This window comes from Panthera leo, chromosome B2 (genome assembly GCF_018350215.1).
Source record: "Panthera leo isolate Ple1 chromosome B2, P.leo_Ple1_pat1.1, whole genome shotgun sequence".
NCBI classification, from domain to species: domain Eukaryota; kingdom Metazoa; phylum Chordata; class Mammalia; order Carnivora; family Felidae; genus Panthera; species Panthera leo.
The window spans coordinates 107,895,445-107,911,540 of record NC_056683.1 but is presented as its reverse complement, the minus strand read 5'-3'; the positions used below and the strand labels follow the sequence as shown (position 1 = coordinate 107,911,540).

Sequence of the window (16,096 nt, the reverse complement as noted above, 5' to 3'; positions counted from 1 at the left end):
GCAGGGCTATGAATATACTTAAGAAGAGTCTGAAAGGTCCCAATTCCTCATCTGTTTCTAATTCTGAGTCCCTTGACAAGCAGTAAGTAAAGAATAAGGAATAGTTGTAAACTGCTGGAAGTAGAAAATATGCTAAAATCACACACAATCCATCTGTCAAACATGGACTTATTTGTTCAAGGCATTTAAGGAAATACCTGTTCAGTCAGATGACTACAGAGCAGACCAGACAGACTTTGCACATGGCAGGGAATACAGACATTCTATAATTCGTCCAAACTAACCAAAATATATGAAGAAAAAACGTACAGAACTGAAATTTCTACAATAAATAGATGGACACTTTAATACCTCACTTTCAGTAATGGACAGAACAACTAGGAAGATGAAAAAGGACAGAGAAAACTTGAACACAACAAAACAACTAGACCTACACTGGACTTACTTTCATAAGATCCTATTCGTCTCTTTTGATGTAAAAAACTTAACCACACACATAATACAAACCCAATGCAGATAGCTTGGTTAGGTGGCAATGGCAAAGGAAAAACAGTTAAATACAGAGACTTCTAGCTCTGGCTTTGATGAAGTATCTGGTATCCCACTACCCTGCCCACTGGAAACAGCAACAATCAGGCATTGAATCACAGGCTGTGAAAGATCATGATCACTGAGAGAAGTGATGGCAAAGGAGTCCCGTCATCACCTTAGGTGTTTGCCTGGACACAATTTCCTGACTTCGTACAGCAAGGTGCTCTTCAAGCAGAACAAGGGGGTCAAGCTAAGCTGAGGACAACACATATCAATATCCAAGTCAGCCAAAGCAACTAGAACCCATGTGGCAGGGTGATGAAGAGAGAGCTGTGCAGAAAATAGCCTCTGAGGTCTAGATGGGAGTCCTCTAAGACTTCTTGACTGAAGGATAGGCTGCACACACACACACAAGACAAATCTACATGAAGCTTAGTAGAATATGGTTGCTAAGAAGTTGTGTGTGGAAAATTAGGGTCAATCGGTTAAAAAACCCAGTTAATACCCTCCATACCAAATGTGACACCAGCTGCTATTTATAATTAATTATCATGTGATCCTTAATTATAAATAGCATGTGGTAAAATAATTTCATGAGTTTGAGCCCCATGTTGGACTCTGCACTGGCAGCATGGAGCCTACTTCAGATTCACTCTCTCTCCCTCTCTGTCTGTCCCTCCCCCACTCATGCTATCTCTGTTTCTCTCAAAATAAATAAACTTAAAAAAAAAAGAATGTGGTTAGCCTCATTGTGCTACAATTAAAATGAAACTGAAATAGATAAAACAATTGTCCATACGTGCTTTTAAAAACAGATGTGAAACAAAAGTAAAGGCCCACAGTTTGTCTCAGGTATATGCAAAATTTCCAAAATAACTGCAATGTACGTTTGCTTAATTTTAGGCAAGTAACATGGTGCCAATTACAACATTGTGTCCATTTTATAAGCCAGAGACACTTTTATTTCATTTTCCATCTTTTAAATGAAAACCAATCAGTGAACAATCAGATGAAATTTCTATTGCTATACAAATTAAATATAGGACCTCTTAGAGGACCCTATTTTCTTTTGCTGCCAGATTAAATCTGTATTCATATCCAATTCATCAGGATCAGTACTACAAAGCCCAATTCTATCTGCTTAATTTGGTTAGAATTTCCTTTTTGGTCCTACTGAATTCTGATAAAAATAGCGTTCCATGGGAATATTTAGGGGATTCAATGAATACCACATTTCTTCCTCTTCTATGAGATAAAAAACCTGAGAAATAAAAAGAAAGAGTAAATAGTGATGGGTCAAAATGTCATCTTTATTATTGATACAACTTATTTGGGGAATATAGCTGAGCAACTCTTAACTAGTTTCCATTCCAAAATCATTATCAGATAAGAGTTACATTTTGTACCTTAGGGAGAAAAGGCTGAGAGTTCAGGGATAAACCAGAAACTGGGTTCCATTCATAGCATATAATAATCAAATGGGTTTTATTCAAAGTATGGACATTTAGTTTAACATTCAAAAATTAATCAATGCAACTCACACATAGGTAAAAGAGGGAAAAAATGATCGTATCACCAGATATAGAAGAAAGCCTTTAACAAAATCCAGAAAACATTTATTATGAAAAATTAATTTCAGCAATAATAAAAATAAATATAATAAAAAGGAAGTTCATCAATCTGAAAAATGGATTTGCCAAAACTACAGTTAATAACACAAATGATGATGGATATATTCTTAAAATTGAGAACAAGACTGGAATATTCACTTTCACTGCTTATATTCAACATTGTCCGGGATCAGTATGGCCAGTTCAATAAAGGCAAGAGAAAGGGGTTAAAAAGCAAAACAGTTGGAAAATAAAATTAAAATACTCCGTTTTCACAAATGATGTGATTCTATCCTTAGAAGATCCTGATGAAATTACAAAAAAATATATAAATTCAAAAGTGATTTTATTATTAAGGGTCAACTGCATTTTTACATTCTAAAACAATCAGATAATCAAAAAATAAAATGTTAGAATATCATTTGCAAGAACTTCAAAAATAAAAATATAAAGGAATAAATTTAACAAGAACCATGAAATATGTTTAGTCTTTTGTGTGTCTACATCTACACAAATAAACTACAAAATATTGTCAAGGTACGTTAAAGAATGAAAAAACAATATAGAACATTTTATGAATTGGGATAACAACACTGTTAATATGTCAGTTCTACACAAATTGGTCTATAGATTCAAGATAATCACAATCAAATTCCCAACGAGCTTTGGGTGGAAATATAACAAATGTAGGTATAGCACTCACGTGACCTTGCTTGATTCCAAGGTTTTCTATAAATCTATAGTAATCAAAAGGGTGTGTTGACATAAGTTGATATAAGCACTGACAAAGAGTGAATAGACCCAAACAGGTAGCCTATTTTTTTAAAGTTTATTTATGTATTTTTAGAGAGAGAATATGTGTGCATGCACAGAGGAAGGGCAGAGAGAGAATCCCAAGCAGGCTCCATGTTGTTAGTGCAGAGTCCTACGTGGACTAGAACTCACTAACCATGAGATCATGACCTGAGCTGAAATCAAGAGTTGGAGGCTTAACCCACTGAGCTGCCCAGTTGCCCCCCAAACAGATAGTCTTAAATAGACCTATACATGCATGGCCTAATGATTTTCAGGAAATATACCAGGGTGAGACAAAGGTGGAAAGTACAGTCTTTTCAATAATATTGTCATTAATAGTGAATAAATATATGAAAAGAAATTAATAACCTTGATGGTTAACTGGAGACTTGACTATAAAAGTTAAAATGGGTGCCTGGCTGGCTCAGTCAGTAGAGCATGCGACTCTTGATCTCAGGGTCATGAGCTCAAGACCCACATTGAGCGTGGAGCCTACTTAAAAAAAATTTGTAAAAGCTAAAACAAGAAGCTTCTAAAAGAGAATATCTGATAATATTTTCATGACCATATTATAAGAAAAAATTTGCTGATTGGGACAAAAACAGAAAATCACAAAAGATAATGAAAATAATAGGTTGATTGTACTTCATCAAAATTAAAGACTACTTTCACAAAGACACTATGAAGAAAATAAAACATAGTTGCAAATATATATTTTTTAACAAGAACATAGTTACAATATATATATATGTTTTAAGAAGGATTTATTTTCTATAAGTCAGTGTAAAAACATCAAAAACTTAATAAGAATTGTTTAAGACATATAAAGAGACACTCAAAGAAGATATATAATGCCCAATAAGCATATAAAAAGTTACTCAACATGAATAGTTATTAAAAGCAAAGTAAAACTTCAACTAGGTATAAGTTCACTGTCACTAGAAAGGCTAAATTTTTAAAAGCAAAACAAAACCTGTATAATCAGAATTTGGTGAGGGTGTAGTACAATCTTTAATCATAACCAGAAAAAGAGAGAAAAAACAGATTGTCCATCAGCCAGAGACTCAGGCGAAGTATTTTGTTATTGTAAGCAATAAAGAGAAAACATGCTATAGGGTGCATAAATCTCACAGAAATAAAAAGAGTACCTAGTATATGATTCTATCTATCTATATGGAGTTCAAAATCAGTCAAAACTAATCTATTATGGTAGAAATTAGAAATTTAATTGCTAAGGGGTGAGAATTTCCTGGAAATGCATGAGAGTAATTTCTAATGTGATAAAAACTTCTGTACAATGCTTGGACTGGGCGTTTATACATTTATTTGAACTCATTAATTAATGTCTACATATAATTATATGTAAAGGTTAATGGAAGAACTAACTTAAAAATTTAGAAGTTCATTTTATAAAATTATTATTTAAAAATATGTATCTCTTCTACCAATAAAATAATTTTTAAACCTATAATTATTTACATAATTTTTTATTTAGCAAATTTTAGTTCTTTCTTAGTTCCTGGATAATAAAAATATTCTCCTTGGATTTCTTATTTTGGTTTATCTTACTGTTATGTGAGGAACACCGTTGATTAATATTGTTGTGAAAGATATTTCTTTTTTGTAGTTTCTGACCACTAAAATATTTGAGGACTTCTTTTTCTTACTTTTTTTTAGAGAGAGAGCACAGGAGAGAGAGAAAATCTTATGCAGGCTCCACACTCAGTGCAGAGCCAGACGCAGGGCTAGAATCCACAACCCTGGATCATGACCTGAGCCTAAATCAAGAGTCTCACACTTTACTGACTGAGCCACCCAGGCACCCCTCCTGCTTTGCAAATGGAAACTTATGTGTAAATAAATTTCTTGTTTCAGAAATGTTTTCTCTATATAAAAGTTGCATCATTTTCTTCTGATATTTATTCTACAGATGGAAAATAAGAAAGTGATTATCTTAATTATTTTTTTCAATATGTGTGCTTGTAGGATAATTTCTATAGAATTTTAATTTCGAAATTGTGTCACTGTGTATAGAGCTATGGGTTTCCTTTAATTCATTCCATGAATAGTTTACTCCACCTTCTCTGGCCAGTTTTAAACACATCTAAGTTATTATCTTTTCTATTATCATCTGTCTCCTACTTTAAAATCCATAGCCTTGTTCCTCTGAATCCTAGATAAAGGTTTTGCATTTTTTTCCCACATCAGTGGTTTGCCTTTGTTCATCGTCAACTCTGAAATCATACTTTGTACTGTTGATTTTAATTATCTCAGTACATTTTAAGTGGCAATGAACGGAGATGAAAAGAGGCTTGCGTTATTTTAGTCTGGACTTTTACTCTGTTTTCATGTGTGTGGTCAACCGATTTTATTTTTGAGCACATTTCCTTCTCTTTTTTTTTTTTTTTTCAATGTTTTATTTATTTTTTAGAAAGAGAGAGACATGGAATGGGAGTGGGGGGAGGGGCAGACAGGGAGACAGAATCTGAAGCAGGCTCCAGGTTCTGAGCAGTCAGCACAGAGCCCCATCCTGGGTTGGAACTCACAAACCATGAGATCTTGACCTGAGGGGAAGTTAGACACTTAAGGGACTGAGTCACCAGTCGCCTCTAGCACATTTCTATTAAAATTGTAGTTTATGTTGATTTCTCTCAAGGTCTGATTATAAGCTGTTTAATAGATACAAAAATAATAATAATAAGAACAATAATGCATGCCACTGTTGTTGTAAAGTTTTTAAGATGTTTCCACAGCACCGAGTGGAGATCGCTGCTGATGCTGAGAGTATAGGGACAGTAGAATAAACTGTGTGGCTTGTCTCTGTTTCCCCCCTTCCCTCCCACTGAATGGCTACTCTAAGTTCACTGGAGAGTCTGAGGTCCTCTGAGATACATTTCCAGTAGGAACCTACACAAGGGTAATGTCTGTTCCTGGGCATTTTGTTCTTGTAGTATTTGTAGTGCTGGCGCCTAGATTTCTGAGGTGCGTGGGATGTACACGTGAACTTGGAATCTCCTTTTTATTCTGCCTATTATGAAACTGACCTGACTACTTAAACACTACTGTGCTGATGCGTATGTTTGTTCCCTCACATAATGAAGGGATCAGATCACCTAAAAATTCAAAACTGAAAATTTATTTTTTGTAATCAGAGATATATGTATTATGAACTGTTTTATCTCAATATTACTCAGTTGCTGGCTTAGATTGCATTGAAAGTCTAAAATTTTATAGTATGCCTCACACTTGAGTAAATATAAAAAAGCCTTTGAAAATAAAAATATATCCTAATGATACCTTAGGCACACCAAAATCTAATTTGAGATCTTTGTCAAGTTGACCTTTCATTCAGAACAAATTATTTAACTTCCAGTTACTTCAACTGCAAAAAAAAAAAAAAAAGGATTGGCTATATTAAATAACTAAGAATAATTGTGATAGATGGTGAGTAGCTGTACATTAAAAGACTAAGTAGTCAGCCCTTGTGGGAAATTTACAGCTTAGAATTTGCATATTGGGTAAGGACCTCCCTTACAAACAAGAACCTTCCTTGTCTGTAAAACATTTAGCTCAGGAAGTGCTAAGTGATGATAATTGGGCTATGATTTTCTCTGCTATGCCAATATCATATTACTTTCAAAAGGAGTTAAGAAGGTTATTAAGATTTCTTAATTAAAGTCTTTCCAGGAACAATAAAGTTACCTTAACATAAAATCCACCCACAGAAAGAAAGTGGCATATTTTTACTTTGACCTATTATGTCAAACCTGCATGAGATCTTTTATATGTGTGATGCATTATAGGAAACCTTTATCCCTCTGCCTTCAGAAGTCCCTGGTTGATGAAAGAACCCTTGAGCTCCCATTCAAATAAGAAACTTAATTTGTGACTCTATTTTTTGAAGACAGGGCAAATGTAGGCTGTAGTAGCTTCTAATAATATAATTTTAGAAGTATAATTCATAAGTTTTTGTGAATAGCATAGGAAATTTTCACAGGAAATCCAACTGCTTGCTGCTTGCTTGTGGAAATGCTCTGTTTTTTGTTCAGAAATAGTTACATTCTGGAACAAGGATTCATGAGAGAAATATTTGAAAAGAAGACTATATGTGATATTCTTTATAACATTCCATTTAAATCCTTAGATTTATGGGTTTATGGAATTTGAAGAAAAACTGTATGTTTTTAAAAAAAATATATTTATTTTTGAGAGAAACAGAGACAGCATCAGTGGGGGAGGGGCAGAGAGAGGAAGAGAGAGAGAATCCCAAGCAGGCTCCACACTGTCTGGACAGAGCCCGATGCGGGGCTCAAGCTCAGGAACTGTGAGATCATGACCTGAGTTGAAACCAAGAGTTGGTTGCTTAACTGACTGAGCCACCCAGGTACTCCAAATATATCATGTCTTTTAAAAAGTGACCTTAACATTTGTCCTATAAGTTTTTGGTGGAAAAGGAAGAAATTTATAGTAGGGGTAAATAAAAATAAATCGATTTAGTAATTGGGAAATCAGGAGCAAATAAATATGTTAATACATTCAGAAACTATTTCTTGAATCATATAGATTATACACAAAACTCAGCTTTCTAAGCAAAATATGACTGTGTATGTAGGAAAGATATGGTTGGCAATAATGAATATTCATAGCTGCAAGATAGAACCTTATTTTTCTCCTGCATTGTTCTAAGGTCAGAGTTTCAAAAGGAGACATGGGCCAGATATTTCATTATGGGCTAGATTTCATTCATTTTGAGGCATCAACCTCTGCTATGGGAATTTCCTCAGAAACTGAGGCAGCACTATTGTTCTCCCATAGAATATACAAATTTTTAAAGTTAAATATGAAAAAAGAAGTGTATGGATCAAGGATCTAGTGAGGTAAATCCTAACATGATCATTCTTGCCTTTGTCTACCTTCTACTTAAGCCATATAAATTTGTTACAAGTTTTAAAATGAGAGCTAAAATTCAGGATGAACTGAACCAGCTCCCTCCTAAATTCACAGAACTACACATAAGAATATGAGACAAAGGAATTTTTTTCTAATGCTTGAGTGTATGGGAATTTCTACAGTTGCACATTAACTTGAAGAAGGTATCTACAGTGTTATGAAATTCACTGAAATATAATACAGGGGATATCGTGACAGAGTGCAAATCACTAGTCAACTCCTTTTTTTGTCTCGTATTTTTTCATCCATTTTTACTCTTGCTTTTTTCTTCAATTTCTCTCTGTTAACACGCTTTTGAAAGTATTAGAAATCTTAACTAAATTGGCTTAAAATAAGTCATTGTAATGGTTAATTTTATGTCTCAACTTGGCTGGGCTACAGTTCCCAATTCTTTAATCAAACACCAGTGTAGATGTTATGGCAAAAGTGTTTTTTAAAATGTGGTTAACATTCAAATAAGTAGACTTCTTACCTTCAATAATGTGGGTGTGCCTCATCCAATCAGTTGAAGGCTTTATTTTTTTTTTTTTTAATATTTATTTGGAAGGGTTGGGGCAGAGGGAGAGGGAGACACAGAATCTGAAGCAGGCTCCAAGTCTCTGAGCTGTCAAGCACACAGCCTGACACATAGCTTGAACTCACAAGCTGTGAGATCATGACCTGAACTGAAGTCAGACAATTAACCGACTGAGCCACCCAGGCAGGCTCCCTCAGTTGAAGGCTTTAAAAGAAAAGACTGGAGTCCCCAGGAGAGTAAGGAATTCTGCTTCCACACTGCCTTTGGCTTCAAGACCAGAGCATCAACTTACCTAGCTGATCTGTATAGCAGATTTAGAACTTCCCAGCCACCATAACGGCATGAGCCAATTCTTAAAATAATTCGCACCTAAGTGCTAGAGGAAAAAAAATATACAGCTTTGGAAGACTCTTCTCAATCTCATAGTAGTAGAATGGTTTCTTTTTGGTAACTGAAAACATGATTTATATCCTAGAATAAACCTCAAATATTAAGGATAGGAGTTCCATTTCTACAAACAACTTTATCAGTTAATTTTTTTTTTCTTTTGGGTAATTGTAAATGTCTATTCCTATAACTACTACTTTTTACAAGAATGAAAGGAACAAGTAAAAGATCATTAAACATTAAGATTAAGTGGGTTCACTTCAAACTTAATCAAGAAGAACACCAGTCAAAGTCATTAGGGTCTTATCTAATAATATTTTTCAGGACTGAAGCAGCTTTGTAAAAGCAATCTACTTCTGTTGACAGTCTTAATTTTTCTTACAAATATGTTATTTAATTTTAATAGCTAATTTCTTCACTTGGTATCAGGGAAGCTAGTTGGGAAGAGCTACATTTTCTTTAGCAGTGAAGTATATTCCCTTTCAAGGAAAGAGATATCTCAATCAAAAAATATGCTGGAGGGAGAGAGAGAGATCTTATAAAGAAAAAAAAAAAGTAATACTATTGCACAGTAAGCATAGACCGCATATGTTGCTACCCTCAAGGTTTAGCTACTGAACCTTGAAAGTTTCAAATTTTTATTCAGTGTAAAGCAACATAGTTTTCTAAACTGCACAGATTCATAAAATGCCCTAAAAGATTTAAATTTTAAGCTCCAATTTTATTATTAATACTTATTTCATCTTATTTGGGATAAAGTTTAAGATTTTATCTATTTTTGCAAAGATCACTATTCTTTAGTGCTCCAATAACTGTCTAGGTAATTGTAACACAAGTTTAAATATAATACTAAAGAACTCTTTTTTTTTTTTAATGTTTATTTATTTTTGAGAGAGAGAGAGAGAGACAGAGCATGTGTGGGGGAGGAACAGAGGAGAGGGAGACACGGAATCCAAAGCAGGCTCCAGGCTCTGAGCTGTCAGCACAGAGCCCGACGAGGGGCTCGAACCCATAAACCGGGATATCATGACCTGAGCCAAAGTCAGACGCTTAACTGACCCACCCAGGTGCCCCAATACTAAAGAATTCTTAAAGCATATAATTTCTAATTGATTAAAAATAAAATATAATTATATATATATATTCATACAAAAAAGACATGAATTAGATATGAATTCAGAAAAATATGAATTAGATATGTCATATAGAAATGCATTAAAATGAATGAGCATTTTTAAAAGAAAGTTTGTGTATAAAATATCTATTTTTACCTACTATATATGAAATAATGAAAAAGATGCTCTTACCAAGTAACTTCATGTGCAAAGTCATGCATTAGTCACTGTGAGAGGGCTAAAATATAATAAAAAAGAATAGTGATGAAGAATCTATATTCTGAAGAAAATTAGAACTTTAGTTATAAAATTAAGGTATAAATATATTAAACAAAATATGTAAATAGCATGTATAAACTACAAAAATTTAAAAAGCTGATAGAAATGAAGTATAATGTTCATTATGAGTTCAATCAAATATTGAGAAGTAATTGTAAACTGGGGTATCCAATAAGGGCTTGAAGGCAGAAGAAACTTTTGAGCAGACAATAATGTAAATGAAGTTAATATATTTAAATATGCAAACATAGTTGCACTGGAAATAGTATAAACATTTATATACAAACCAAAGGCTTGGAAATATTAATAATGAATATAAAAATCAATTTCCCTAATATATAAATATATTTGTAAATAAAATATAATGAGTCAAATGAAAATGACAAAAGGATGCATTAAGGATTCACAGACACAGGTGTGAGATTTCTAACAACAGTTGAAAGCATGCACAATGTTACTAGTAACTGACAAAATATTTTTTGAAAATATCAGTAAAATATTTATAAACTCTCAAATTAGATATATTTCTAAGTTATAATAATAAAGTTGTTGAAAATGTGGTGAGGTAGTAATTCTAAAACATTCATCTTTGGAATATGAATTGATTTTTTAATATAAATAATTTGCCATTATGTTTTAAGAACTTCAAAAGGGTGGAAAGCTTTTAGCCCAATATTTCACCTATAATAATATATCCAAAGAAAAAAATCTAGCACAAAAAAATGATGGATGAGGAACCCATTGCTATATTTCATCTAACACAAAATTGAAAAAAAGGCTAAATATTCAATGGTCTGGATATTGTTAAAATAAAAATTATTTCATTCACATGAGGCAATGTAACTAGGTCAGTAGAAATGAATTAAAAATATTAACAATATTTTGTAGTAATGTTATATGAATACTTAATAAAATAAAACTATTATAATCTTACTTTGCTAAAAACAATTATGTATAATTGTTTTCAATTTTATATATAGAAATAGATAAATATATATTATATATCAATGTATTTAAATGCATTACAATCCTTTAGTTAATATTTTCTAAAATATTAACAAATTAATAAATAATACGACATTTTTCATTTGAATTGAATATATGTAAAAATTGAATCTATGTAAAATAAATAGAAATAAAATAATATGAAGTGACAAGATCCCATTAAGATAATTGAAACAATAATGGCAATAGAAAGGAAAATAATGAATCAAAGTTCTAAATATATGTCATGTTTTTGTAATCTTAAACTAATATATCCTGAAGATACTGGCAACCAAGGAAAACTAGAAATATGAATTTTCCAGGTATATTATTTTTAAGGGGGAAATATTTTTCCCCCAAATGTTAAGAGAATCTGTGGCGTTGATTTCTCTGTAAAGGATGTTTTGCAATATCCTCAGGAGCAAGTACAAAAAATAAAAATTGGTTTTATGTGGCCATTTATTGTACCACTTGTCATGAACATTCGTGGGTATACAATTAAACCATATTTCTGTGAAAGCATATTTCCTTGGAGTTAAAAGGATATAGTCACATTACACAGGTTTCATGATATATATTGAAGACAGAGTGATTATAGAGATCTTAAAAGACTGATCATCACAGTGGCTATTGGACAACTGTCTCAAATATCAATGTTTAAATGGATATTTAATTAGAGATGGAGCGGGAATTTAACAACTCATGTCTTTACCCAATACTATAAAATATTTATTGTTTTGAGTCCTGAAGAGATATGCTCTTTATAACATATCCTCAGGTTATGACATGTAGTGTCCAAGTTGAACCGTTTTCTAAATGGAGGCTTTCCCAACCTCATAGAGAGAAGCTGAAAAAGATGTCTATGACATAAAATACTTGTAGGTGCGAATTAGCATTCTGCATGTTGAATCATTGAACCTTAATGTTTCATGTGGAATACTGATTTTAAGAGTTTTTTTTATTTTTTTAAAAAATTATTATTTTATTTTTTTTTAATATTTTTAACGTTTATTTATTTTTGAGACAGAGAGAGACACAACATGAACGGGGGAGGGGCAGAGAGAGAGGGAGACACAGAATCGGAAGCAAACTCCAGGCTCTGAGCCATCAGCCCAGAGCCCGACGCGGGGCTTGAACTCGCGGATCGCAAGATCGTGACCTGAGCTGAAGTCGGACGCTTAACCGACTGAGCCACCCAGGCGCCCCTAAAAAAATTATTAATGTTTATTTATTCTTGAAAGAGAGACAGAGCATGAGTGGGGGAAGGGCAGAGAGAGAGGGAGACATAGAATCTGAAGCAGACTCCAGGCTCTGAGCTGTCAGCACAGAGCCTGATGCAGGGCTCAAACACATGAACTGTGAGATCATGACCTGACCTGAAGTTGGAAGCTTAACTGACTGAGCCACCGAGGCACCCCAAGAGTTTTTTAAATTGAGACTTGGCAAAGGGGAATTTTAAATGACACTACAAACAACTAAATAAATCAATATTTTGAATAGATGCCATTAATATTATCAGTCAGAATCCCACATAATAATTGATTAAAAATACCTATTTTTATTTGTGTATCTGTTTTAAGGGTAAGAGGAAAGGCATACTATGTAAAAGTATATTAAATTATCATTAGGAGAGGGAAGTCCCAGCCACACACAATAAATTACAGTTATAGTTGGAAATACATCACCAATACCTTTATTAATGTTAACATCTATCTTCCTTGAGATATTTTTATATGGACTGATAGATATTTTTTCATCTATATCTCTCATGAATCAAAAATTTATAATCAATGAATATATGACTTGAGAAATTTAAAATTTTTATTTTTAAATTTATATAAATAATTATGACAATAAAAATAAAATAACATAAAATAAAATCACATAAAATATGACAACGATCAATGGCATATGGTTGAGCTGCTTATTGTGAAATTGAGTAATAAAGGGCTATAATTTAGTGAGAAGAAAGCTGGCCTAGTGATGATAGAAGGTATAATATTTAAGAAAAATAAAATAGGAATGCAATTATAGAAAATTTAATTAAAGGTTGAGTATGAGAAATCCAGGGCCCAATTTAAGTAGTTGCACTGAAACCACTTAACAAGCAAATCCAAATGTGGATTGCATCAAGCAATGGAGATGTTTATTTCTTGCTCACATATTCACAGTATGGTGTGGATATGAAGGTTGGTGGGTAGCTTCCTTGCAGGTACTGAGTCAATGAGGTAGGCTATGTTGTTATACAATCCTTTGGAGTCTGGTTACATCCACATGCACCTAATAGAAAGGGAAGAGATTTTGGAGAAAGAAGACCTGTTTATTAAATGTGTAGTCCACAAATGGCACATATCACTTCTCCACTAGAGCCATTGTCATAAAAATAATTGCAGAGTGGATGGGAAACTCAGTGTGCTTATAATCTCAGAAAGAAGGGGAAAATAGACTTCAATGAACATCTAGCAGTCTTCATCATAAGCCAGTGTGAACCACATGTGTGGATCATGTTAAAAATTAAAAATTATCACAACTCTGTAAGGTAATTTGGGGAAGTATTATCATATATATTTTGCAGCTGAGGAAATTTTGAGGCCTTTATAGAATTTTCCCATTTTTTCACCTTCTTGTCACAAAGCATTATCTCAGTTTCTAGAGGAAATTAGACCTGATCAACATAAGAAACATATCACTGTCATTAGCATAAAGTAATTTTGTCAGGTAATTAATCCAAGTATGGCTTTGCATTCCTATTTTGCTGTATTTCCCTGTTTATGAAGTTCTGCCTCTATAGCCTGTCTTGGACAAAAGGCACAAGTTCTTAGAACCTGGCCTGTTTTTCCAGCCTCCCAAAAATATATGAAATATTTCCTCTTGAATTCCAACCCAGAATAAAACCTTGCTATCTATTAAGATTACCTTTAAAAAGCCTGTTTGTCTGCTTTGATAGTCTAGTATTTCATCCCCCATGATTTTACATTTCCGGAATCTGTCAGCTTGTTACTTATCAATATGCCACACTCAACTATTGACAGATTTATCAACACCAGCTGCCAACTTCCACCCTGACAAAATTCAGACACTGCATTCTGTTGGCACCTGACTTTCTTCCAACACTATGGCTGGGTCTACCTTCTCACTGCTTTCACTACCTTAGGTCATGAATCTATTTCTAGGTCCCCGAGCCACCTTCTTTTATCTGGCTTCCTTTGGTACTTAAATATTAACCGTGTCAAAAGATAGGGCAGAATTTTAATTTACCCACACACATCAACAGATAGTCTAATTTAAATCCAGAACACCCATGCACATATGATCAATTGATCCTTGACAAGTGTGCCAAGAACACAAGGAGAAAAGATAGTCTTTACAAATGTGCTGGGAAAACTAGGTATCCACATGTCAAGAAATAAAAAAGAAAGAAGAAAGAAGAAAGAAAGAAAGAGAAAGAAAGAAAGAAAGAAAGAAAGAAAGAAAGAAAAAGAGGAAGGAAGGAAAAAAAAGAAATAGAAAAAAAGGAAGGAAGGAAGAAAGGAAGGAAAGAAGGAAAGAAGGAAGCAAAGAAGGAAGGAATTTAACCTCTACTTTACACCATATACAAAAATCAACTCAAAATGGATTAAAGACATAAACGTAAGATCTGAAATTGTAAAAATCCTAGAAGAAAGCTTAAGTGAAATGTTTCTTGACATTGGTCATGCCAATGATTTCTTGGATATGATACTAAGAGTACAGGCAACAAAAACAAAAATAGAGATGTAGGACTATTATCAAAGTAAAAAGCTTCTGTACATCAAAGGAAATAGTCAACAGAATGAAAAGGCAACTACAGAATGGGAGAAAATATTTGCAAATCAGATCTCTGATAAGAGGTTAATAGCCAATATATGTAAGAAACTTATACAACAATGTGGGGGGAAAAAGCCACTTGAAACTGGGCAAAGGACTTGAACAGACATTTTTCTTACGACATACAAATGAGCAACAAGTATATGAAAAGATACCCACATCATTAATTATCAGAAAAATGCAAATTAAAACTTCAACAAAATATCAACTCACATTTGTTAGGATGGCTATTCAAAAAAATGACAAGTGTTGGCAAAGACGTGAAGAAATTCAAATCCTTGTCCCTTATACACTCTTGGTGGGAATGCAAAGTGGCATAGCAGTTATAGAAAGCAGCATGAAGATTCTTTGAAAATTTAAAAATAGAGCTTTCATATGACCCAGCAATCCGACTTCTAAGTGTTTATCAAAAAGAAATAAGATCATTATCTCAAAGAGATATCTATACTCTAATATTCACTACAGCATTTTTCACAATAGGCAAAATATGGAAACAACCCACTGTCATCTACACATGAGAAAGTAAGGAAGATGTGATTTCATATATATAACTAGGTGGTGTTGGGTATGTCTATTACCTTGATTTTGGTGATGGTATCATGGGTGTTCTATATGTTCAAACTCATCAAATTGTATATATTACATACGTACAAGTTCTTTATATATCAATTATACATTATTAAAGTAATAGATGATAGATAGATAGATAGATAGATAGAATCCAGAATACATTTTACCACACTATAATAACTTCAAATGAATAACAGTGGAAATCATAGATGACTCTGTGATTTTCACTTCTCCCTTAAAACAAATAATATCACTTCAGAGAGACAAGAAAATGAGTTTGTAATTTCTGGATTGTCATTTAAATTGAAATTTTTGTCTATTTTAAAATTCTTATTCCACTATAGTTTTTAAATCTTCATAGACATATGCAGAGTGTATCAAATTCTTGAGTCTTGAGCTTTAAACTGATCAGAATATAACTTATCATAGAATGTCCACATACATTCAGATGGCCTTTGATATTTTCATATCCTTGAAGGGCATGATACTGAGACCTAGTTTGAAATTGCTTT

General features: G+C 33.1%; 1 long non-coding RNA gene across 2 annotated transcripts; it reads right to left on the bottom strand.

Annotated features, from left to right (window-relative positions):
* Nucleotides 1-1,663: 1,663 nt before the first annotated feature.
* Nucleotides 1,664-15,388, bottom strand: LOC122219154. Of its 2 annotated transcripts, none has more exons than XR_006202280.1 (4): nucleotides 15,228-15,388; nucleotides 13,330-13,448; nucleotides 10,098-10,143; nucleotides 1,664-1,792 (listed from the first exon to the last, which is right to left on the bottom strand). It is a non-coding gene; the product is annotated as an uncharacterized LOC122219154 (long non-coding RNA). The 2 variants fall into 2 exon arrangements; XR_006202279.1 differs by lacking the exon at nucleotides 1,664-1,792 and adding an exon at nucleotides 8,698-8,779.
* Nucleotides 15,389-16,096: the final 708 nt, after the last annotated feature.